Raw genomic sequence first — 24,235 nt, forward strand, 5'->3', positions numbered from 1 at the left:
TATGTGTCCCTACAATTGTACCCAATTTGGTTCATATTGGTCCAGGCATTGCAAAATTGATGGGGACGCAAACACACACAAAAAAACACAAACACAGAATGCTGTGTCATCTCATAAGCTTACTTCTCTTAATGAAAGCAGACTTTAAAAAAAAGGTACTATTAAAAGAAAAAAGATAAAATGACTGAACTCTTAAAATGTAGGGAGTTTTTACAAATATAGAATATAATCCCATAGGGGTGTGCATGGAACTGGCTCCCCCAGTTCAGTTCTGGTGTGGACTAGCCGAGAACTGGACTGGGCGAGTTCAGTCCAGCACCCCCTCAAACCCCCCAGTTCGATCCTGTCCGGGGGGGTTGTGAAAATTTTTTAAAATATATATTTAAAAATTACTTAACCCCTTTGGGGGAGTGGTTGGAGGCTGCGGCGGGTCCGCGGAAGTTCCCCCTCCCCCCACCTGCCTCCCTTGCTGCCCAAACCAGCCTGTTTGGCCAGCTCTTTGGCCCATTCAGGCCTCCCCCCTCCAGCACAGTGGCCATTTTGGAGGCCACTGTGCTTGCAATAGGCCCAGGCCACACAGAGGCCAATTGCACAGGCGCGGGAGCCTCCAAAATGGCCACCATGCTGGAGGGGGGAAGGTACGAATGGGCCAGTTTGGGCTGCAAGGCAGGCTGGCGGGGGGAGGGGGAATCTCTGTGGACCCCCCCCTGCCTCCAACAACTCCCCCAAAGGGGGTAAGTAACAAAATAATAATAATAATCATTATCATTATCATTATTATTTTTAAAAGTCGACGAACCCCCCAAACAGTCAGGGGTGTTCAGGCCGGGGTCGGACCAAACGGGATGGTTTGGTTCAACCCCAAACCATCGAACCAAATAGGTTTGACTTGGAACACATTCAACGTCAAAACTGTTTGCACATCCCTATAATCCCATGGGTGAAAATCCATCAGTTCACAGACATTTAGTGAGAAGTCAGTTATTGGGTCAATGAAGGAAGGACATATAGATTTACAAACTGGAAATGGAAATTATTCTCAGGTAGGACCATACTAATGGTGTGGGACCAATCCTCCCATCTCAGAGCTGTCTACTCACGCAAAGGAAGAGAATTAGGAAACTCATGTCACATGCAATGCGAAATCGAAGCAAGTAATACTGGGTGAGTACTGGGTGAGAAATACAAGCAAGTCATACTGCTTTTGGGTGAGATACATAGTAGTAGTATTTATTGCGGTCACAGACCAGATTAACAAACAATAACAATTAATAGCATTAATAAGAAAATTCAAAAATTTCAAAAGTCTACAAAATCACAAACTGTTCAAATTACTAATACAGCCTCTACGGAGCTTCGACACCACAAAACAGAACTTTGCCACATTATCTGAAATTACAGGTTTAAAATTGGCCAGCATAATTTCCAAATAAAATTGGTCTGTGTGACCAGGATAAATGGCTAAAATAGGAGCAATAAATTTGGTGCGAGCGTCCTTATAAAACTGGCAATAAAGAATAATATGAGTGATAGACTCTATATCCCCTGAGCTGCAGGGACAACAGTGCTGATTGTAAGGAAGTTGTTTGAATTTACCATCAAGTGCTGCTGAAGGGAGAACGTTCAATTGCGCGAGGATCAGAAATCTCCTAAATTTTGGTACCAAGATCTGGTCTAAATATTCAGTCGGTTTATAGTTAAAAGTTTGAGAACCTAAATAAATTCCCTTGGGTAACCGTGTGGACTCCTCCTGCAAATCTATATCTCGGAGCCGTTGCTCCACAAAGCAAAGCACCTGCTCTAATCCTTGCCCAATAAGATCTTCTTGAGATGTGCCCAAGTGATGCAATTTTAATTTCAGAGCTGATTTCCATTTGGAAACAAAACTGTCTGATAACACTGATGGGAAAAGACCAGCGGGAAAGAAGACCAGGCTTAACCAAAATTTAATTATGCAAAACCATACTTTTGCTTTCAGAGTGGTGACTCCTGCTTCCCTATGAAGGACGGCATTTGCTGTACCCTTGGGTACCTGAAAAATAGCCCTCAGGAATTTGGTTTGTACTGTTTCAAGCTGAGAGAAATTTTCCAGAGGACCAATCTGCACCCCATAAAGAATCTGGGGATATATCTTGGCCTTCAACAATTTTATAGCCGCTGGTACAAAAAAGGCACCCCTAGAGTAATAGAAGGACTTAATCATATTTGCCGTCTGTTGAGCACCTTGGGAAATATAATCAAGATGGGCTTTACATGTTCCAATTTGGTGGAATACTACCCCCAAATACTTAAAAACCTTAACCTGTTCGATGCCATGCCCGTTTATTGTCCATTTAAAGATTTTGAGGTGCTCTGTAAACACCATTATCTTGGTCTTAGAATAATTGATCTCTAAAGCCTCCTTCTTAGTATACTTACCTAAGGAGGTCAAAGCACGACTGAGACTTATCCTGGTTTGAGATAAAAGGGCAATATTATCTGCATAGAGCAATAACAAATAATTTTAATCAAATAGGCACAACAACCAACCCTCCCCACCAGTGTCTATGTACAGGATTTGTCAAACTTGATTCCAAAAAGAGGCTTTAAACTTGTTAGGTTACAAAGGAACACATACTGGGAGCGCCCCCTTTTGGTTGCTATACTGGGTTATCCATTCTGAGGAGTTCTTTTCTCTCTCTGCTGCATTTGCTTTGAGGTGTATCTTTCAGGGATGTGCACAAAGCATTTAGTGCACATCCCAAGGGGTGGAGAGCGAGCACTTTAAGAGGAGGAAAGCAGGTCTTACCTGCTCCTCTATGGCCCCTCCACTGCCCCTGCTGCCCTAGCATGGCACCGCTGGGATTAAACGCCCTGCTGCTCAGCTGAAGGGCTGCTCCCAGCAGCGCACGGGGTGGTGTCAGCATGGAAATAGTGTTGGAGCATGTGCGGACACCATCTTGAGTGGTCAGGAACACCATGCTGACCACTCAAGATGGTGTCTGCACATGGTCAGATGACATTTCCATAGCAACCACGCCCTCTGTGCTACTGGGAATAGCCCTGCAGCCAAGCGGTGGGGTGTTTAATTTAGACAGTGCCATGCTAGGGCGGGGTGGGGGGAGCTATGGAGGAGCAGGTAAGACCTGCTTTCTTCCTCTTAAAGAGCTTGCTTGCCCCGCCATAACAATTCAGTGGGGGAAGCTAGAAGCATTTCAGCACCTCATAATAGAGGTGCTGAAACGTTTCGTGCACATCCCTAGCATCTTTTCCTTTGTTGCTGTCCCTTGCTGTTATCTGATGTTCCTAAGTATTAGCTTTGGTGGCTTGTAGATGCATCCTGTTTCTATGGACCACTTGTCCTCCTAGTGCAGTCATTTGCTATGGCTTGCTTTTACTTCCTTTATAACTGTTGGTCCATCTGGTTGGCCTTCTGGTTCATGTCAAGTGTGTAAATTAATAGGGGTGCCTGGAGCCAGCAATGGTAAGTCCTTGGCACACTATTATATAGAGATGCTTGCCTTCTCTGACTGTTAGTCAATTAGGCTATGAATTATTCCTCCTCTTCTGGCTGGGAAAAGGTGGCCACCAGCGGGAGGTGCCAGGCTGGACGGCGAGCGGGAGGAGGTGGCAAGCCAGCAGGCCAAGGTGGCCGGCAGGAGGGTGGGCGGCCAGGTAGCTGGTGGGCTGGCCAAAAATAAGTGCCAGCAGCAGGGGGTGGGGGAAAGAGAAAACGGCTGCGGCAAACTAGAAGCACAGATGCTCTGCGCATGACCCAGCTGGTTCTAGTTAAAAAGCTTGGGTGGATAAATGCATCCTCAGAGTCTTTTTAAAAAGCTGTCAGAGATGGGGAGGCTCTTATTTCTGCATTCCAAAGCCTTGGAGTGGCAACAGAGAAGGCCCATCCCTGAGCAGCCACTAGATGAGCCAGTGGCAACTACAGATGGACTTGTTCAGATGATCTCAATGAGTGGTAGAGTTCATAGCAACATATGGAATTGAAATCTTCCTTTTGTGAGATGCATTACACTGGAGTGCTAGTTGTTATCTGGCCGATAATACTGCAAGACTGAGAAGTCATTAATAATCTGTTTCACAAAACCGAAATCTTACCGTTGTGGCCTTCTCTATTCCTGTGCAACATCCTCCTAGTGAGCCGTTCAGCAGCATGTCTCTGTTTTCCATAGCTGATCACACGTGGCGTGTAGGTTGTTAACTTCAGCAAGGAGTTTCCAACTGTTTTGCAACATAATACTAGCAAAATACGCACTGACTATTTCTCAGTTTTGATTTTTGACTGACAGAAACTTGCAATATATGTCCAAAAAATATTTCAGTTGTGCAAAGAAAGATTTTGCACAAAACATTTTGATCCTGTTCAGTACAATTGCTTCCTTTCCGCTTTCTCTGTGCCATTCCCTCCTGCATTTTCCTTCTTCCCAGATTAGATAGACAGGTGATCTCACCTAATCAGAGATTATATAGTGAATGGGATAATTTCACAATGCTAGATCACAATTAGAGTTGGCTATGCAATACTATCACTGCAGGCAAGGAAGAGTGAGGGCCATGCAAATGAATAAGTGAGGGGACATGTTTTCCAGCACTGCTGAACATGTCTGTACAAAGTCCATGAAGCTCTTATTTCTCATCTCTAAATTGTAGGGGCCTTATGGACTAAAATATAGCCAGCATGGGGTAGTGGTTAGAGTGCTGGACTAGGACTGGGGAGACCCGAGTTCAACTCCCCATTCAGCCATGATACTAGCTGGGTGACTCTGGGCCAGTCACTTCTCTCTCAGCCTAACCTACTTCACAGGGTTGTTGTGAGGAGAAACTTAAGTATGTAGTACACCGCTCTGGGCTCCTTGGAGGAAGAGCAGGATATAAAATGTAAATAATAATGATAATGATAATATGAAAAGCAGCATTTCCTAAGGTATGTCAGACATAAGCCATTTGGAGCTTTATAGGATGATCCCAGCCCTGTGAGTTATTACTAAAGCACAATGGTAGCCAATGCAGACATGGGAGCACTGGTCGTTTTTGCCTAGCATCCAATCCTGATTAGAGGCACGAAGCTACTTTCTGCACCAACAAAAGCTTCCAAACAGCTTTCACAGGCAGACCTACATAGAGAAAGCACATTCAGTAGTCAGTCTTGGAGGTTATAAAGACATGAACAACTCCAGCTAGGTCCACATCAGATAGAAAACAGCATGACACCTTACCAGACACATGAATCAAACAAATTAAATGGTTTTTCTTAGAATTTTCTTTAGTGGTGCACAGCTAATCATTGCATAAGCATGTCTCTGAAGACACTCCGCAGAAAAGAAGCAAGCTTCAAAGCAGTCGGGATGGTTTTTTCCATGTAGGTTTTCATTGTGAAGAGGTATCTCCTACAGCAGGTTTCTTCTTGAGATAAATTGTTCATCCAACATGCATTTGAAGCCAATATTGTATTGACACACAGTGCTTGCCCAACAGACTCTTAATCAAGTTTATTTATTCAGATGGTCAGAAGCTGTGTTCATTTCATTGTTTATCATGCAATGCCTTATTCATTTGGTACAGACAATTATTTCTTCATGCAAAGGAGCTCAGTTATAAATGCAGGATAAAAAGTATGATGCAAAACAAGGCTTTCCACAAAGGCCTTGCTCTTTTTTGTGAGATTTCCATTATGTTTTCCTTCCTACCCAGAAGACACACATGTGTGGGCAGGAAGTCTTGCTTTCCATGCCTTATTTAATTAATTTATTATTTATTTATTACATTTATAAACCACCCCATCCAGAGGCTCTAGGTGGTGTACAACCAGTCTAAAAAATCAAAAACAGACATCATCTAAAACACTCTACTTAAAACAATATAAAAAACCATTTTGACACAATTTTAAAACCAATTAAAACACTTTAAAACAATTTTAAAACCTTGGAAGGCCAGGCCAAACAAGTAAGTATTTTCCTTAAAGGCCAACAGTAAGCCTAAACTGTGGATATCTGCTAGGAGGGCATTCCACAGGCCATGAGCAGCTATAGAGAATCAGGCTGTTCACCACCCAAAAGGGCGGCATGCCCCAACGCCCTTCCAAGAGCCACAAGGCTCAGGCAAAGCCTATTGGCTGCCTGGCCCATGTTGGGTGTGTGGCTATGGCCATGTGGTCAGCTTGGGCATCCAACTTCCTTAGTCCGCTCTTTGCAGGCATCCTCCCTCCCATCCCTAGGTACAGTCTGGGCTTAGCTGGTCGCCTTTTGGGGCCGGGAAGGAATTATTTGGGTGTTCACCTGATTGGCCAGTTGTGCGCATTCTTTTTTGCCTGCTCCTGACTGTACTTAGTTAGTTACTTAGCAAGGTCACGTTTACTGGACACCATTTGGCAGGTACAGTGCGGTTGGGGAGAACATCTGAATTTGGTGAGCACGTTCAGGTAAGCATTTGACTATAGATTGGCCAGGTCAATTCCCAAGATGCTGCGCAGCTCAGGGAACTCTGGCCTACTCTGATCTACTCTGTCAGGCTAAGCTTCCCGGACATACTGAGCGGCTGCCAGTGGGTGCTGCTATGGCAGAGGCTTGACCTTAGGTTCGCTAGGATGGGCAGCTACTGCTTTAGAGCATTGGGATCTGCCTGGAGCCAAGGTGCATCGCCCTACGCTACAGGCAAGACATGCCCTGAGGATGCATGCCTCTAGATACCACACTGTAGGGGTTGAGAGCCAATGCCTGTTCTTTATTTAACATTACGTTTGAATTTGATAAATAAATTGTGACCCTTATTTTCACCAACATCTTCATGTCTCATGTCTTCTTGGGGTGTGGGGTCAAGGCCCGGTTCTGAGTCACCACCAGACAAACTGGTGGTAACTGGAGATGGATCTCTCCAGATGACCTCAAGGTGCAATGGGGATCATACAGAAGAAGGTGCTCCCTAAGGTAGCCTGGACTCAAGCCATTCAGGGCTTTAAAGGTAACAACCAGCTCTTTGTATTTTGCCCAGAAACATATTGGCAGCCAGTGCAACTGTTTCAAGACAGGCATAATATGGTCTCTCCGGGTTGCCCCGGAGACCAGTCTGGCTCCCGCAGTTTGAACTAACCAAAGTTTCCAAACTACGTACAGCGGCAGGAAGATTTATCTAAGTCTCCGGGTTTCTATTGTAACAATACCACAAGGTACCTTGTTGCTCCTTTATCTTATCTGCAACAATTAGATATCCCCAGATATAGGTTGGCTTTCACACAGGCCAGATGTAGATGCCTTCCCTCCGCTGTCCTTGAAGGTTGCTACAGTGGGACTCCTTATGCGGAGCGTCTATGCCCCTGTGGTGATGGGGAAGTTGAAACAATCGAACATGTTTTGCTTTATTGCTCCTTTTATAGGGACTTACATTTAGAACTAATATCTCCACTGTTGGCTCGTTTCCCAGGAAATTCGCGTAGCCAACAAGTGGCTTTCCTGCTTGAGGACAGCATACCTGCCATTACTCGGAAACTGGTGGGTTTTTGTGCAGCAGCTCGAAGATTGCATCAGTTTTTAATTAACAGTTCTAGTGCTGCTCTATAACCTTTCAGTTATAACATTATTGATGGGTTAGACTGTTGACTTCTTGTTGTTTTTTAAAATTTATTTATATTTTAATTGTATTTTCTCCCCCTTGTTGTGCTGGTCATAGACCGTAATAAACTTTGATTGATTGATTGAACCAGATAGCAGTGACAGTGAAAAGGTTGAATTGGGACAGCACAATTTTGAGAACCCACTGATCCCCTCCAGCTGAGATTAAAATATATTTTTAGGAAGTTTTGACCTAACTCTATTTGATTTAGAATAGAATGTGCAGCAGTGATGTTGGGTCAACCTTCACTGAGGTTCACAGCCAGGCAGAAAGTCCATGGATTGGCTGCAAGCATAGCAATGCTAGGCCATATGCAGAAATGATTTTCCTATCAGAATCCCTATGTTATAACAAGCTGAAGTGCAACAGTGCAACTTTGCAGAGCAAGGAGGGGCAATGATGATGAAAAGTACTTCCTTTTGGAGTTTCCATGATTGTATAAAATACAGAAATCATGTGTAGTTTTCTGGTTTGCTGCCAGTTCATCCTCATGAACAAATGTGAGCATGACACTGTTACATCATTCATCCATGCTACCTGGGTGAACCAGCCCTAAGTTAGTTGACGTTCTAATCAATGTTCAGAAAAGGAAATACTCAAATTGGCATATACCTTAAAATGGGGTGGAGGAATCTCTATATATTAGAAAGCAGCAGAAAATAAAAATCAAATTGATATGACAATGGGTCTCTCTGGACAATATCTTACTGGCCCACACTATTAGGAAGGGGACATGCTGAGAATGCACCCATCATGATGTCACCTGTGGACATTCCAATACCCTCCTGGTATGTTCCTTTTTCATATTGAAGGAGTCTGTTCATTTGAATAACCATTCTATGCACACTCCAAATGCTTATTTAGAACAATTATTTGGAACACATGTAGAGAGGCCATTTGGAAGAACAGCCCTCCATGCAATAAAAGGATGTGTCAGGAGGGTGTCAGGACATCCATGGAAGATGTCAGAATGGGCAAACTCTTGGTCTGTCCCTTTTCTTAATTTCATGGGTGGGCAAGTATAGTTGGAACTGGCACAATATAATCAATCTAACTCCCAGAGACTCAAGAGTGCTTTTATTAAAGAAGTAAAGTTTTTGATTTTTTTTTTTTAAGCTGGCAAAAAGCAGATCAAAATTTAACAAATGCTCTGGGTCCCTGTAAACAACTATTATTCTAGCAAAATCATTTATTATGTTGGAAGACTGAATGGATGTACTTCAATCTGCATCTTGACCTTTGCTAATATGCACAATTATGGCTGGCCCTTCTGAGAAGGGAGGAGAAAGAGCAGCAGATGCAGATATGTACAAACCTGAGCTTTTGCTTGGCAGAGTAGAACAGGATGCAGACACAAAGCTCTGCCATGCTCTTGCGCAGCTAAAGATCACTGTAGAAAGGCTTGTACATGAGAACTTCCTGGGGGATTTGTCTATAATTATTTGCAGGCAGAAAACAAAAATAGGATGAGAGAGATAGCAAAGCCCTATATAAATAGAAGCATAGAGTTGGCAAGTGTGGAACATGGGGTGTGTGTGTGTTTGTGTGTGTAGTAAAGACAAAAATACACCTATCTAAACCTGTTGTCATTGAATAAAATCATAGCAGTAAATAAAAAGAAACCAAGCTCAAACACACATATTCACTGAAGCATACACTTTAGAAAGAGGACATGTTCAATGAAGCGCGGGTGGCAGGAGGTGAGATCCACACTCGTATTGGAACAAATGTGAGGTCTAGAAATTTATTTTTTAAATTAGAAAATCCATATCTAAACATTTCCAGAAATGTAGCCATGTTCGTCTGTTGCAGCAAATCAACAAAGAATCTTGTGGCACAGTTACATAAGAACATAAGCCCTGCTGGATCCGGCCCAAGGCCCATCTAGTCCAGCATCCTGTTTCGCACAGTGGCCCACCAGATGCCGCTGGAAGCCACAGGCAGGAGTTGAAGGCATGCCAAAGTTAAAGAGTAGTTAAAGAATATTGTGACTTATAAAGGAGAAAGCAGTAAAATTGATTTATTGTGGCTTACCAAAGCTTATGCCACCAAGAAAACACAAAAAAACCTGGTAGTCTTTAAGATGCTATGACACTCTATAGACTCTAAAAATGTTTCTTTGTGGAAATGAGGGCTTATTCACATGTTAACAAATTCTTACATGGAACTCACTTAAGGTTAGGAGAAAGTTCCATTCTTGCATATATATTGCAATGTGTGTACATGCACCGGGACATGACTGCCAATAATGGCCTCAAATAAAGTAATTCATGCATGTAGGATCATCTTGCATTAAAAATCCACACCAATTCTCATAGATTATACAATTCCTGAAACAGATGCTACTTCAGAGTTCTTCTCCTTTATGCCACATCCCTTATTGGCCCCATTGACATGTAATGAGAAACCGGAGTTGAAGGAGCCTTTGGTTTAACATTTTGTATGTCTGAATGCATGGAACTGTGGTTCGGACCCAAAAGCAACCTGAGGTTTCCTTCCCGAAACTCCAGTTTGAACCTGCGGTTTGTAGTGGGTTTCGCCGCACCTACCTGAGATTGTTCTCTGGCAGCGTTACATCCAAATGGTATACTGTGTTTTCACTGGAGTTAAGGGAGGAAGCTCCCGCCACTCATCTACAATTTTTAGATTGTGAACTCTTTGGGGACAGGGATCCATCTTATTTATTTGTTATTTCTCTGTGTAAACTGCCTTGAGCCATTTTTGGAAGGGAGGGTATAGAAATCAAACAAACAAACAAACAAACAAACAAACAAACAAACAAACAAACAAACAGCTGTGTTGGCTTCCTTCATCCCAGAAAGGAGCCAACACAGCCAGTTCTCCCTCCTTTCTACAGTCTCCCTGACTGCAGTAGGGGTCCCCGCCGGTTAAGTCCGAATGGGGACAGGTAACTCCACAGGGTGGAGGGCGGAACTGCGGGTGTGTTATGTCCTAATGTGGCCATTGTGTTAAAGGTAAGGTTTATGTGGTTTATTTATTATTCTATTGTAAAATCTGATATCCTGCTTGATCATTAGAAAATAAACTCAGAGCAGATAACATATAAAGTCATAAAAACCTGAACACATCAAAATGTAAAAATTTGAAGAAAGCAAAAAACAGGGAAAGTGGAATCTAAGCCTCACAACCATTGCTGAACTCTGTACTTGGTTGAAGAATCCAAGCCACTTGGCCTAATCCAATTATCTTTCTCAGATACAGGGATTCCAGTATGCACATGCTGCTCCCTGACAGCATGGGCTTCTTTGCATTACAATAGATGTGGAGCCTCTGCTCACTCAAAAGGATACGTGAATGGATTTCTCATTTTAATGGAAGTGAATATGGAATTTGTTTCAGGTTAGAGAGCACCATGTGCTTATTTGGCTCTGAACAGAGACAATGGCATATGAACCTTTTGTAATTTTGACTATGTTTTAGGCAGTATGAAATTAATTCAAAGCAAATTTAGGAGACTGAACAAGAGAGGTGTGCCACTAGAGGCAAGGACCATATGCATTTTGGCTAATCCAGCAAGCGACATCTGATGTAATCTTTTCATGGTTTTGTTATTATAAATTACCCAAGAGGAGGTTTATAAAGAAAGGGATTTAGTTATAAGGCAGAAATGAGTGCCCATTGAAAAGGGGAAAAATCAATGTTGAGATGAAAAGATTCTGAGAAGTACTTGGCAAACACTACGAACCATCAAATAGACTTACTTTGGGAGATGTAAAGTTGTCTGTTTTGGAAACCATTAAGTGAAATCAAAACAGAGGAGACTATTTGGCCTAATGCAAACATATTATGCTGTTTGAAATTGCTTTTCTCTTTTGTTCCCGAACTTAGAAAAGCAAAATAAATTCCACCATAAAAAAGAAATTATGAAAAAAGAAATTGAAACACCTTCAGTATTTTTGATCATTTAGTTTCTCCATGCATGAGCAACAGTTGAATAACATCTACTGAAGTGAATATTATTGTGCAATAAAGGCAGTCGCAAAGGAAATCAAAGTATAAATTATAAAAGAATTGCACATCCAATGGAAAAGCAACATGTTCTCTTATAAATATTATTATTATTATTATTATTATTATTATTATTATTATTATTATTATTATTATTATTATTATTTTACTTTCTGTGAGCAGGAAGGTTACAACATGCCACTGTCTCCTGTCTGGAGCATTTCAGATTTTGTTCTGAATACTTTGTACAAAAAAAGAGAAGTATATGCTAATACAAAACAAGCTCATAAATAAATTGGTGTCCCATTCTAAGAACAATGAAATCTATTATACTGCTGGTCTGAAGAATTTCATTTTAACTTGAAAAATCTTTTTTTAACTCAAATGCAATGGGGGGGAAAGATCAATTTTCATTCACATGGAGTTCAGCATGGCAAATTTCAGCACCTCATCAATAGTTTTCAACTTCCACTTGTGCTGGTTAGGTTTTTAAAAAAATACTCCCATAACATTTTTATTTGTTTCATCCCACTCCACTGCAGCATCAAAATTATTCATATCTGAAGGCTTCAACTGCTTACCACAACCTTGAGAAACTACAAAAGTGTCTGTTAACGTAACCATCCTTGAAAGCAATTCAGTGTAAAAGTTTTTTGAACTATTGCAAGAAACCAGTTCAGTAACTGCTTCTCAATATTCACTGAAAAGTCTGAACTTTGCTATCACGTATCAATGCTGCAGTGATGTAACATTCCATTCAGTCTACATTATGATTTAGAATATTTATATACCACTTTTCAACAACATGGTATCAAAGCAGTTCATATAGCAAAAGATGGTTCCCTGTCCCAAACGGGTTCACAATAAAAAATGAAATGGGAAACTAATCCCTCTCACAATGTCAGACCTAGTGTATGGAACAATCAAAGCATTTTGAAGCATCTGACCTCGCAGAAGCAGGGATTTTAGCCAGCAGTACAAAGCCAAAAGGATCACAACAGCAGCAACTGTAACATGTTGTGGCAGCCTCCAAAATGGCCACTGCAATTGAGGGCAGGCCCAAAACAAGCCAAAGACTGCCTGAACTGAGTGATTTGTACATAAATGGAAGTGGAGGGGGGGACTTTTGGAGACACCAGCACCCTGTGGCCAAATCTAAGCCCCCAGGTGGCAGTAAGTAAAATTTAATTTTTGAAAGTTTTAAAAAAAATTAAACTCACGAACCCACCTGAACTGAACTGAAGCGGGGGGTATTCAGGGGTGCCAAACCAAATATGCCCAGTCCAGACTGAGTCTGGTTCAGACTAGAACCAAAGCAGGCAACCCGGTTTTGTGCACACCCCTACAATACATCTCTGGTCTTTTCCCATTTCTCCTACTAGGATACAGCTCGGGGGGGGGGGGGCAGGGATTAGAGCTTGTCAAATGACAAAGGGTAGTCTACAACCACATGCCCGCTGTACAGTGGTGAGGTGGGATTGAAGGCCAGACTAGGAGAAGTGTAGTCCAGCAGGAAGAGGCAGTGATTGAAGCAACACCCTCCCCTGCAATCTGAGAGAGATGAAGAGAGAGGGAGAGGGAGAGGGAGAGGGAGAGGGAGAGAGAGAGAGAGAGAGAGAGAGAGAGAGAGAGAGATCATGAACCCTGAGGGAGAATTCCAAATACTGCCTGGTGTCCTGGAGCACCTCTGCCAGTCAGAGTAGGCAATGCTGAAGGACAATGCTAGAGCTCCCAGAAAAAATATGTAACTTGTCCCTATGATCAGAAGTCTAATGCAAGATCCCCAGGGATCTGTACTGGGACCAGTGCTCTCTAACTTGTTCATAAATGATCTAGGAGTTGGGGTAAGCAGCGAAGTGGCCAAATGTTCAGATAACACTAAACTATTTAGGGTAGAGAAATCTAAATCAGATTGTGAGGAGCTCCAAAAGGATCTCTCCAAGCCAGGGAACTAAGCAACAAAACGGCAGATGCGGTTCAATGTTGGCAAGTGTTAAGTGATGCATATTGGGGCAAAAAAACCCAACTTCACATATATGCTGATGGGATATAAGCTGTTGGTGACTGACCAGGAGAGAGAACCTGGGGCTGTAGTGGACAGCTCGTTGAAAGTGTTGACTCAGTGCGCGGCAGCTGTGACAAAGGCCAATTCCATGCTAGGGATCATTAGGAAGAGGAATGAAAATAAAAATGTTAATCTTATCATGCCCTTATGCAAATCTATTGTGTGGCCACATTTGGAGTCTGCATACAGTTCTGGTCACTGTACCTTAGGAAAGACATTGTAGAAAAGGCAAAGATGCAGAAGAGGGCAACCAAGATGATCAGGGGCCTGGAGCATCTTCCTTATGAGGCAAGGCTTAGGCTACAACATCTAGGGCTTTTTATTTTGGAAAAGAGGCAACTACACAGACACATGATCAAAGTATATTAAATTATGCTTGAATTAGAGCGAGTGGATAGAGATAAATTTTTCTCCCTTTCCTACAACACTAGAACCAGGGGTTTCCCCATGAAACTGAAGACCAGGAAATTTAGGACTAGGGGTGTGCACGGAACCGCCAACTGCGGTCCGGCACTGGGTGGGGGGGTTTCTTTAAGAGCGGCGAGAGGGTTTACTTACCCCTCCCGCCGCTTTCCAGCTTGGCACCCGTATTTTGTGTAGAAATTGGGGCGGCAGGAAACCAGCCGCCCCCCCGCGCCCCGATTAGGGGCCAAATTGGCCCAAACTACTGCCGCGGCCACGGCCGCCAACCACCCACCCAACACAAGGCCCAATTTCGGGCTAAGGAAGCCAACCCCAAACGGCCGATGATGGGCCAAACCGGCCCAAACTACTGCCGCCGCCGCCGCCCGCCCACCCACCCTCCCAGCCGCCCGAGTCCTCACCTAAACAAGGCCCACATCAGTTGGGCCGATCAGGGCCCCACAATTCAAAACGGAGAGGAGCTCGCAAACAGAGCTCCTCTCTCTGCAAAGTCTCAGTCGCTACTGAGGCTTTGCGCGCAAAGGACGCCTGGGAGTTCCGCCGGAGGCCCGGTCTACCCGCCGGGACGAGGCCGGGTAGACCGGGCCTCCGGCGGAACTCCCAGGCGTCCTTTGCGCGCAAAGCCTCAGTAGCGACTGAGACTTTGCAGAGAGAGGAGCTCTGTTTGCGAGCTCCTCCCCGTTTTGAATTGTGGGGCCCTGATCGGCCCAACTGATGCGGGCCTTGTTTAGGTGAGGACTCGGGCGGCTGGGAGGGTGGGTGGGCGGGCAGCGGCGGTGGCAGTAGTTTGGGCCGGTTTGGCCCATCATCGGCCGTTTGGGGTTGGCTTCCTTGGCCCGAAATCGGGCCTTGTGTTGGGTGGGTGGTTGGCGGCCGTGGCAGTAGTTTGGGCCGATTTGGCCCCTAATCCGGGCGCCGGGGGGCGGCTGGTTTCCTGCCTCCCCAATTTCTACACAAAATACGGGTGATGGAGGGGGCAAAGCGGCGGGAGGGGTAAGTAAACCCTCCCCGCCCTTAAAGGAACCCCCTCCACCCGGACCGGACCGGCCAGGTCCGAACCGGTCTGGAGAGTTCGGAGGCCTTTACAATGGCCTCCGGACCGGTTCGGACACACCCCTATTTAGGACCGACAAAATGAAGTACTTTTTCACACAGTGCATAATTGATCTATGGAATTCTCTGCCACGGGATGTGGTGATGGCCACTACCTTGGTTGGCTTTAAAAGGAGCTTAGACAAATTCTTGGAGAAATTGGCTATCAATGGCTACTAGACTGGTGGCCTACTATAGGCCACCTCCAGCCTCAGATTCAAGATGCCTCTAAATACCAGTTGCAGGGGAGTAACAGCAGGACAGAGGGCATTTTATTAATTTATTTATTGTTGCATTTATATACCGCCTTTAATTAAAAGACAACCCCAAGGCGGTTTACAAAAGTCAAAACAAACAATATGTTTTATTGGCCTCAGCTCTTGCCTGTGGACTTCTGAGAAGCATCTGGTGGGCCACTGTGTGAAACGCAATGTTGGACTAAAGAGGCGGGCTGTTCTTAAGTTCTTATGGTAGTCATGGATATATTACTGCCTCTAAACATGGAGCTTTCATTCTCAGCTTTCATGGCTAGCAGCCTTTGGTGAATCTATTCTTCATGAATTTCTCTTTTCCTTTAAATGGAGTCTAAGCTGCTAGTGTCATCACTACTTTTTGTGACCATGACTGTCATGAATTAATTGTGTGCTGAGTGAAAAAAATTCAGTGAGCAGATTGGGAAGGGATTTTGAGAGGAGTACGTATATTGGGCAGCAGCGATATAGAAAGATGCTGAAAGGCATCATCTCATACTGTGCAGGAGATGGCAATGGTAAACCCCTCATATATTCTATCAAAGACAACCACAGGACTCTGTGGTCACCAGGAGTTGACACCGACTCAATGGCACACTTTGGCTTTTACCTCCTTAGTGAGATTGGGCTCACTCTAAGAATTGCTTCCATTTGCAAAAGTTCTGTTTGCACCCGGGGGGGGGGGATTTCGCTGAGCTCTTTTATCTGCAGCCCTCTGCAGCACCTGAAAATTGGCTCCTTAGGATCTCCCAATCTCTAAGGAACAGAGGGAAGGGGGATAGGAATATAGGAAGCTGCCTTCTACTTAGTCAGACCATTGGTCTATCTAGCTCAGTATTGTCTACTCAGACTGGCAGCGGCTCCTCCAAGGCTGCAGACAGGAGTCTCTCTCAGCCCTATCTTGGAGTTGCTGCCAGGGAGGGAACTAGGAACCTTCTGCATGCAACAAAAACTGTATAACCCTCTCTTGAACAAACAAAATGTATCTGAAAAGAAAAACGCGTTAGGATACCGTGCAGTGTGTCTTAGTAGTTTTACTATTCAAGAAAAGTTTATACTCCAGTATACTGAGTCACCCTTGAAGCTTGGGTAAATCACATTATTTCAGCTTCAGTTCCCATCGGTAAAATTGGAATATTAATGACATACCTTACAAGCTGGCTATATGAAGGAATGGAATAAGTCAATAAATAACTTTGCATATATAAAATACTATTTGTTGTTAATAATGCAGAGGAATACTGCCTCATTCAAAATGGCTCCAGACAGGAAGTAGAAATGCCACTGAGCTTCATAATTCCTTGGCATGGAATATAAACTTCAATAACTCATAATACTCATTTTAAAAATGAGGCAAGCATTAAAATCCCTGACTTCTTTTTTTGACTCAAATATTAATCAAAGCTAGAAAAGAATTTCTACTGACCTTGCAGCCACTTACATCTAGCTGCAACGCAGCTGTCAGTTGCTACTTTTTCAGCTTTGACAATGACAATGGGAGGGGTAGGAAAGTTGTTGTAATCTTCTCTTTCTGTCTGTCTGTCTCTTTTCCCTTTTCCTCTTTTCCTCATCCACCTCCTCTTCCTCCCTTTGTTACTCCATGCTGGCATCTGAAACACACTGAAAAATGAAAACTTCCCAGATTGTTGAGGATGTCAGGGTCAGTGTTTCCTCTAAGGCATGTGTGTGCGCACACTCTCAAATGTTTTTTGATGTCTGCTCTGTTAATTTTAGATCCCACTCAGGTTGAATCAAGAAGGCCTCACTCTGAATGCAGATGCGCACACACTGTTTTGATACTGCTGCCCAGAATAAAACTCATTCCACAGACAGATGAAACAAATTAGAAAGAACATTGGTCAGAGTGGCCTTGGAAAAAACTACATGGGGCTAGTTTGAATGACACTTTCCCATCTCAAGCCAGCCCATGCAATTAAGAAGGGGGATGTGCTGAGAGTATGTCCATCGTGGCATCTTTCTCAGACATCCTGAAGCCCTCCCAGTGCACTTCTTTATGACATGGGGGTCAGCTTGTTTGAACCACTGCTCTACACATGCTCCAAGATTGTTGACATGACCAAAATCCCTGGGGCTAGGGAGGGCTGGGGCCGAAGGCAGGATTATACTTACTTTCCCTCTCACAACTCAGGCAACCCTCTCACCGCACCACTCGGATGCACACACCATCACTGCTGCAGCGAGCAGCATGATCTTCTGGAGGCTGGGAAAATGCAGCCCAGCCTCCAGAAATCCCACAATGCACCATGCAAGGAGCAATGTGCATTGGGGATTTCACCACAGCCAGGTGCTCTAGCCTCCTGACTCTGTGTCTTCTTGGATTGCAGGGGTAGACCGGGTTGGAAGGGAGCACTTGCACCCTTCTACCTTGCTAATTGTCAGGGGGGAAACCTCAGGCTACTTGGTGGAGCAGCACAGGGACTGGGCATGATCTCAGCATGAGCAGCCTTACCTTGGTAGGGCTGTACAAACCTGGGTAAGACTGCTCGTGTGGACAGTCTCTCCGGGTTCTAGTTTAGACTGTGGTTGCACCATGTGTAGAGAGGCAGTTTGTATGAACTCCTCCCCATGTGATAAAGGATTGTGCTGAGAGGACATTAAAAAATCCAAGAAAAACATCAGTATGGAGTTGGGTCATGTCTAATCTGGTTCGTCGGAGGGAAGTATCATTTGAAACAGCCAATAATTATATTACCAGCGTTTAAGCATCAGAGAAGAAGGGGCAGAAAGGGAAAGTTAGTAATTCTGTTACATGAGTACAGAATCCCTTTCCCTCTTTTAAAATATCTGAGCAGGGCTACTATATTATGGCATATTGTAATTCTCAGTGCATTCCAGGTTTTTTAAAAAGGTAAGTCCCAGTTCAATGATACTATGGCATGCCTGGTACATTTTGCAGGGGGAAATGTTAGACAACAAGAGCTGGCCATCAAGAAAAACAGAAGCATTTGGGGTGCTGCTGCCATCACAGCTCACAAACTCATGGCATTTTCCATAAAAGAAAAGAAGGCACTGCCACTAGCAACAATAAAAATAATCCACTTCTGTTCTGAAACTTCCAGTCATGTTTGTGCCCCCCAATGGTCTTTCTTCATCTCATCTTTCCCTGCATGAATTAATTCAGATTACTTCTATTTAGACTGAAATTTAATTTTCAAAGATGGAACCCGACCAATCAAAGCTTTTTAGGCTGTTATTTGCATGGTTTTTAAATAACTGTATAATTTCTAATCAACCCATTAAGTAGACATCTTAAAACGCGTGGCATTATGGTCCTATGAAAAGAAGATAATAGCTCCTTCTCAACGAAATGGCACAGAAACTAAATGTGTGTTGATTGGAAAGTTATTTTTAATCTCATTGCCTACATTAAAAATACCATAATGCCCGAACACCTTATATTTTTACAGAACACAATTATCATAAAAAAGTTACATTTTAAAGGAGTGATTAATGAAATACTTAAACACAATTGCTGACATGGTGGTGCATGTCTAATGTGAATAGGAGTGACTTGTGGAGCCACTGCTGCAGACACGAAAGAAGATGTGCCACTGTAGAGTGTGGGCAGTAGTACTAGGGACATTACCACACTTCACCTCCATTCACTACAATGGGAAGAAACATGCTAACATTTCTAGCCCTAGTACCTGTTCTCTATAGTGGTGTTGCTGCTTCCATGTCTACTCCGTCAGCAAGTCACTCCCGTTCACACTAGACATGCACATCATGTCAGCTAATGGCTGGCATTCAGACTAAGTTACTCAACACTACTATTCAATAGTACTACATAGGGATGTGCAAATCAATTTGAGAACAAATTGATTTGTACCCGAATCTAGCTTATTTCTGTGATTTGGAGACAGAACAAATCACCCCTGTGGTCCATTGGCTAGATTCGGGTCCAAATTGAATCACACCAGATTTGATTTGCATCGATTTGAGATTCAGAATCCTCCTATTAATTCCCCCAGATCCCTCAACTTTATTAAAAAACAAAAACAAAAACAACTAAGCTCTAGTCCTTGTAGAAGTGGAATTATAGAGCAAAATGTGTAGCCACTATTTTTCAAGTGTTTGGATTCTTTGGTGTATAATTTTTTCTCTCAATGAAGATTGATTTCACACTTTCATTTCTTCTATTCATTTTGACTGTCTTTGGACAGTGCCAACTGTCAATTGCCATGTGCCAACTACACTCCCTTCCCATCCACAAGGCAGTGGGATACTACTCAGTTTATGTTCTAGGAATTTTTTTTCAAGTGTTTAGACTCTTTGGTGTCTAATAATCTTTCTGCATAATAAATCCCTATGAAGATTCATTACACACCACCTCAAAAATTCCTAAAAAATATACCGAGTACCCAGTGGCTTGCAGGTTGGGGTGTAGTTAGAACATGGGATGCCACTAGTTCCCCACCCCCACCTGCAAAGTGTGGGATCAAAATGTACAGAAGAAATGAAGGTGTGTAATGAAGATACCAAAGAATCTAAACACTTCAAAAATTCCTTAAAAAATAAACTGAGTACTCCACTGCCTTGCAGGTGGGGTGTGTATAGTTGACACATAGTAGTTGACAGTTGGCACTGTCTAATGGCAGTCAAAATGAACAGAAGAAATGAAGGTGTGCAATGAATCCTCATAGGGCTTCGTTATGAGGAAAAGTTATTATACACCAAAGAATCCAAACACTTCAGAAATAGTGACTGCACATTTTGCTCTATAATTCCACTTCTACAAGGGCTAGAGCTTAGCTTCTTTTTTAAAAAAATGAAAGCTTGGGATCTATTTCAGGGTTAGGATAGGACAACGTCAAATCCCCATTATTTCCTATAGCAGAAATATACAAATTCAGTAAAAACTAAAGAAAATCATTAAACATTAATCAAGTGCCTCACTGCCTTGAAATATGGGTGGTAGGGTGCAGCTGTGGGGACCTACCCTTCCACCAAGTTTAGCGCCCCTAGGACCTTTATAAGTGGTCCAAATCTATCCAACTCCAAATCAAATCAAATCTGGGGTGATTCGGGGGAACAGATTCAGAAACAAAACAAATTGGGGGTGATTCGATTCAGGCACAAATCAAATTTAAAAAATCAATTCTTGCACATCCCTAGTACTACATGACTTACTCTAAAGGACTGCTTAATATCTGTAGGTCTACTCAGGAGTTTAATCTGGAGTTTAATTTAATCTAGATGTCAACCATTGATTGATTCAGCTGAATTAGAAAGAGAACACAAAGAGGTCATTCACACAATCAAAAACTGTGTTCTATCCAGGTTTGGGAGCTGTGTGTGCTCCCAATTTTTGGTTGTGTGGAAGCAAGTTAGGAGGAAAACCTGGGTTTCCCTACTCCCCTCCTACCTTGCTTCCAAATAATCACTTCTACCCAGGTTTTCCATTTACCTTGCTTCCACACCACCAAAAATTGAGAGCACACACAGCTCCCTTTTTGTTTGTATGAATGACCTCAAAGAGTATGATACAGTGCATCAGCCAGTGGGAGACTTAAGGATGTGCATAAAATATGCTTCAAATGGTGCTTATCTTTGTCTCAATCATGTTTAAGAACATAACACTTGATGTCCCAGCATTTGTGTCCCTAAAATTAAATGGGGGGGGGAAGGGGGAGAAAAACTGTAAATAAATGTGTTGTGTATCTATTTGTGGTGTGCTTATTTAAACAATTATGGTAGCACTCTTAAAACACATCCTTATTTTAAATCCTTATTAATGATCCAAAATAGGTAAATGGTTCACCAGGCGAGCACAGAGAACAAAGTAAATTAGCAATGGTTGCAAATATCAATGAAAAGACAAAGAATACAAAGAGGTGTTCAATCATAGTCTCCTACTTGCTGTGTTGTGGGGCATTTTAAAGAGTGAAACACATTAGCAAATACAGTGATAGTTACTGTAAGAAAAGGGAATGAGAAGGGTGTGCTTGTGGAAGCTGCAAATTATTGTGAGGGAGGGATTGTGGATATTGAGGGTTTGCAGTTGGATTATACCTTGGATGTTGTCATGTATCATTTTCCTATTACCAGGTTTACCTCTCAGTAAGGTTGTTAATAAAAACAGAGATAATTGGTTACAGATGAATCAGAGAAAGGAACAACCACACCAAGAATATATATAGTTCATCAAGGCAGGAGAAAGTTGTGGAAGTGCATGAGAAGTAAAAGAATATGCATTGCCCTGTATTTTCTATCCCCACAATCCACAATCCTTGTCAGCAACTAGCTTTGTTAGAGAGTCACTTTGAAAAGGGAGTAGGGAGTAGCAGGATGAGGCCCAAGCTATAAGATGGCAGTCAATACATCACATTCTCTCACTCCTTTCACACCCATTTTTAACTGGATTATCAATGAGGGGAGCCTAGAAAGCACTTTCCAGGTGGCCAAATTTGACAAAAATGATGCCAGGGAATAAATGTCAATGAAAGTACAATGCTTTTATTTTATCCCCTGCTAACGGAGCAAAGAGGCACCTTTTCAAAGTGGTGATTCTCTTTATTTAGCAGGAGGAGAGCAACTGGACCTATCCATCTCCTCCAGTAGCTGTTGCTGGTATCTATCTTATGTTTCTTTTTTTAGATTGTAAGCCCTTTGGCGACAGGGAGCCTTTTTACTTACTTACTTACTTGTTTTTTTGTTTTTTTGTAAGCTGCTTTGGGAACTTTTGTTGAAAAGCAGTATATAAATATTCATCATATTCATATTCATATTTTGTCATGTTACCAAAAACACAAGAATGAAGAAGTACAGGTAAGGCAAATCTGGATTGGAAGTGAAGGCCTTTTCTGATTCATGTTTCCAAAATCTATATTGTACTGTCCTTGTGGCAGTGAAGCCTTTGACAATGACTTTGACAATGAGGAGAGCTGGTCTTGTGGTAGCCAGCATGACTTGTCCCCATAGCTAAGCAGGGTCTGCCCTGGTTGCATCTGAATGGGAGACTTGATGTGTGAGCACTGGAAGAGATTCCCCTCAGGGGATGAAGCCGCTCTGGGAAGAGCAGAAGGCTCCAAGTTCCCTCCCTGGCTTCTCCAAGATAGGGCTGAGAGAGATTCCTGCCTGCAACCTTGGAGAAGCCACTGCCAGTCTGTAAAGACAATACTGAGCTAGATGGACCAATGGTCTGACTCCGTATATGGCAACTTCCTATGTTCCTATGTTGATAGCTCAGAGTGCTTAGCTGATCAGGGTACAAAACCCAGCCTGCAGCCCAGCTTCTGTGAGGGAAGGGAAAGTTTTCAGTTTGCCTGCCTTATGAAGCTGAGTTCTGGGAAGAGGCTGCAGGAGGTAGGAAGCAAAGTGACAGGGAGATGAAAGGCAAGGAACTTGAAGGAAGTCTTAAGTGGGCAATGGCCTGGAAAAGGGAAAATGGAAGGAAAGGTTGGTAGAGAATGAGGCTTAAAGAAACAGGCAGGGAACTGAGACAAAGAGCTAAGGGGATGTGGAGAAACCATATGAGAAAATTCTTAGATATTTCTTCTTGGGAGGAACCCTGAAATTCTCTTTCAAATTTCACTGTGGAGAAATTTCAGTTCCAAGCTCTGACTCAGAGTGGTGCCTCCTGAACAAGATTAACAGTATTTAAGATTAGGGGTGTGGGAGCCCGCTCAGTTTGAGCTGGGCTCAACATCGAGCTGTTCAGGTTTGAACCAGACTGGCCTCAGCCAGTCAAGCAGAACCGGACCAAGTTCGAACCGGGCCCAATTCAAGCTGAACTGAACTGCTATGAAAACATAGCAGGGGCCTGGAAAGCAGAGATCTGACCAATATGTGTGATAGAATAACAGAGTTAAAAAAACAAAATTGCATAAAATATAAAGATAGGGGAAGGAAGTAGGCAGGGAAGAGAAAGAGACAAATGGCCAAGGTTGCTAGGTCTAGAATCTAGATGCTGACAGGAAAGGTCCCTGTTGCCTCTACTGTCAGTACAGCATTGTGACCTTGTAACCCTAAAGAAGCAATTAACACCAAGAAGAAATCAATCACACATTGATCTGAATAAAATAACCAACCAGTTCAGGTTTCTAGCTAGCAGAAGAATGTCATCTCCATTCTATTTGTGGAGCAATTCCATCCCAATATACAAAGAAGCAAAATCCTGGAACTTGATTGCCATGCTTTAAAAGCCATGTTAGTTCCTTCCTTTTTTAGGAAGTTGCATGTGTGCACCTCATTCACGGAACCTTTAAAAGTATTCACCCTTTGGCTAGCATTCTTCACATGACCAGATTCTGGTTTAAGTATATTTCAATGCCTCTTGGAGATGCACTGACAAAGCTGAGCTGTCCCTGTCTGCGTATGGAAAATAGCTGTGGCCACATAGGCTGGATTCAGATGAACATGAAACCAGAGTTAAATGGGGCAGAGGCTGGAACTCCAGTATGTCCAAATGCATGAAACCATAGTTTTGTGGGAAAAGCAACCTGCTGTTTTCCTCACTAAACTCCAGTTTATACCTTCGGTTTGCACATGAAACTGTGGTTATGGTGGTATTCGGGTTTGGACATAACCCTTTGATGGCCAAACCAGAGGTCTCGGCAGCAAACCTGAGTGCAGACCAGAGGTACAAACTGCAGTTTGGCAAGCCAAACAGCAGGTTGCTTTTGCCACAAAAGCACGGTTTCACACATTCAGATATACTGGAGTTCCAACCTCTGCTCCATTTAATTCTGGTTTCATGTTACATCTGAATCCAGCCTATGTGGCCACAGCTATTTTACATACACAGACCCTAGCCCAAGAATTTTAAATGGGTTTTAAATATCTTTCTATGTACCCAGTGTTCTCCCCCATGCCA

At 43.1% G+C, this 24,235-nt stretch overlaps 1 protein-coding gene across 5 annotated transcripts in view; it reads right to left on the reverse strand.

Moving 5' to 3' along the window:
- The window catches only part of LOC128327057 (uncharacterized), a 143,339-nt gene that overhangs the window by 14,364 nt on the left and 104,740 nt on the right, over positions 1-24,235 (reverse strand). For 3 of the 5 annotated variants that reach the window (XR_008308431.1, XR_008308433.1, XR_008308432.1), the window contains 2 exons: positions 16,826-17,019; positions 8,540-9,031 (listed from right to left, as the gene is read on the reverse strand). The gene's annotated coding sequence lies outside the window, so the exon portion shown is untranslated. Of the gene's footprint in view, positions 1-8,539; positions 11,596-16,825; positions 17,148-24,235 lie in introns of those variants that run through there. The other 2 variants (XM_053255195.1, XM_053255196.1) reach the window with 2 other exon arrangements.

This window comes from Hemicordylus capensis, chromosome 5 (assembly GCF_027244095.1).
Source record: "Hemicordylus capensis ecotype Gifberg chromosome 5, rHemCap1.1.pri, whole genome shotgun sequence".
Lineage (NCBI taxonomy): Eukaryota > Metazoa > Chordata > Lepidosauria > Squamata > Cordylidae > Hemicordylus > Hemicordylus capensis.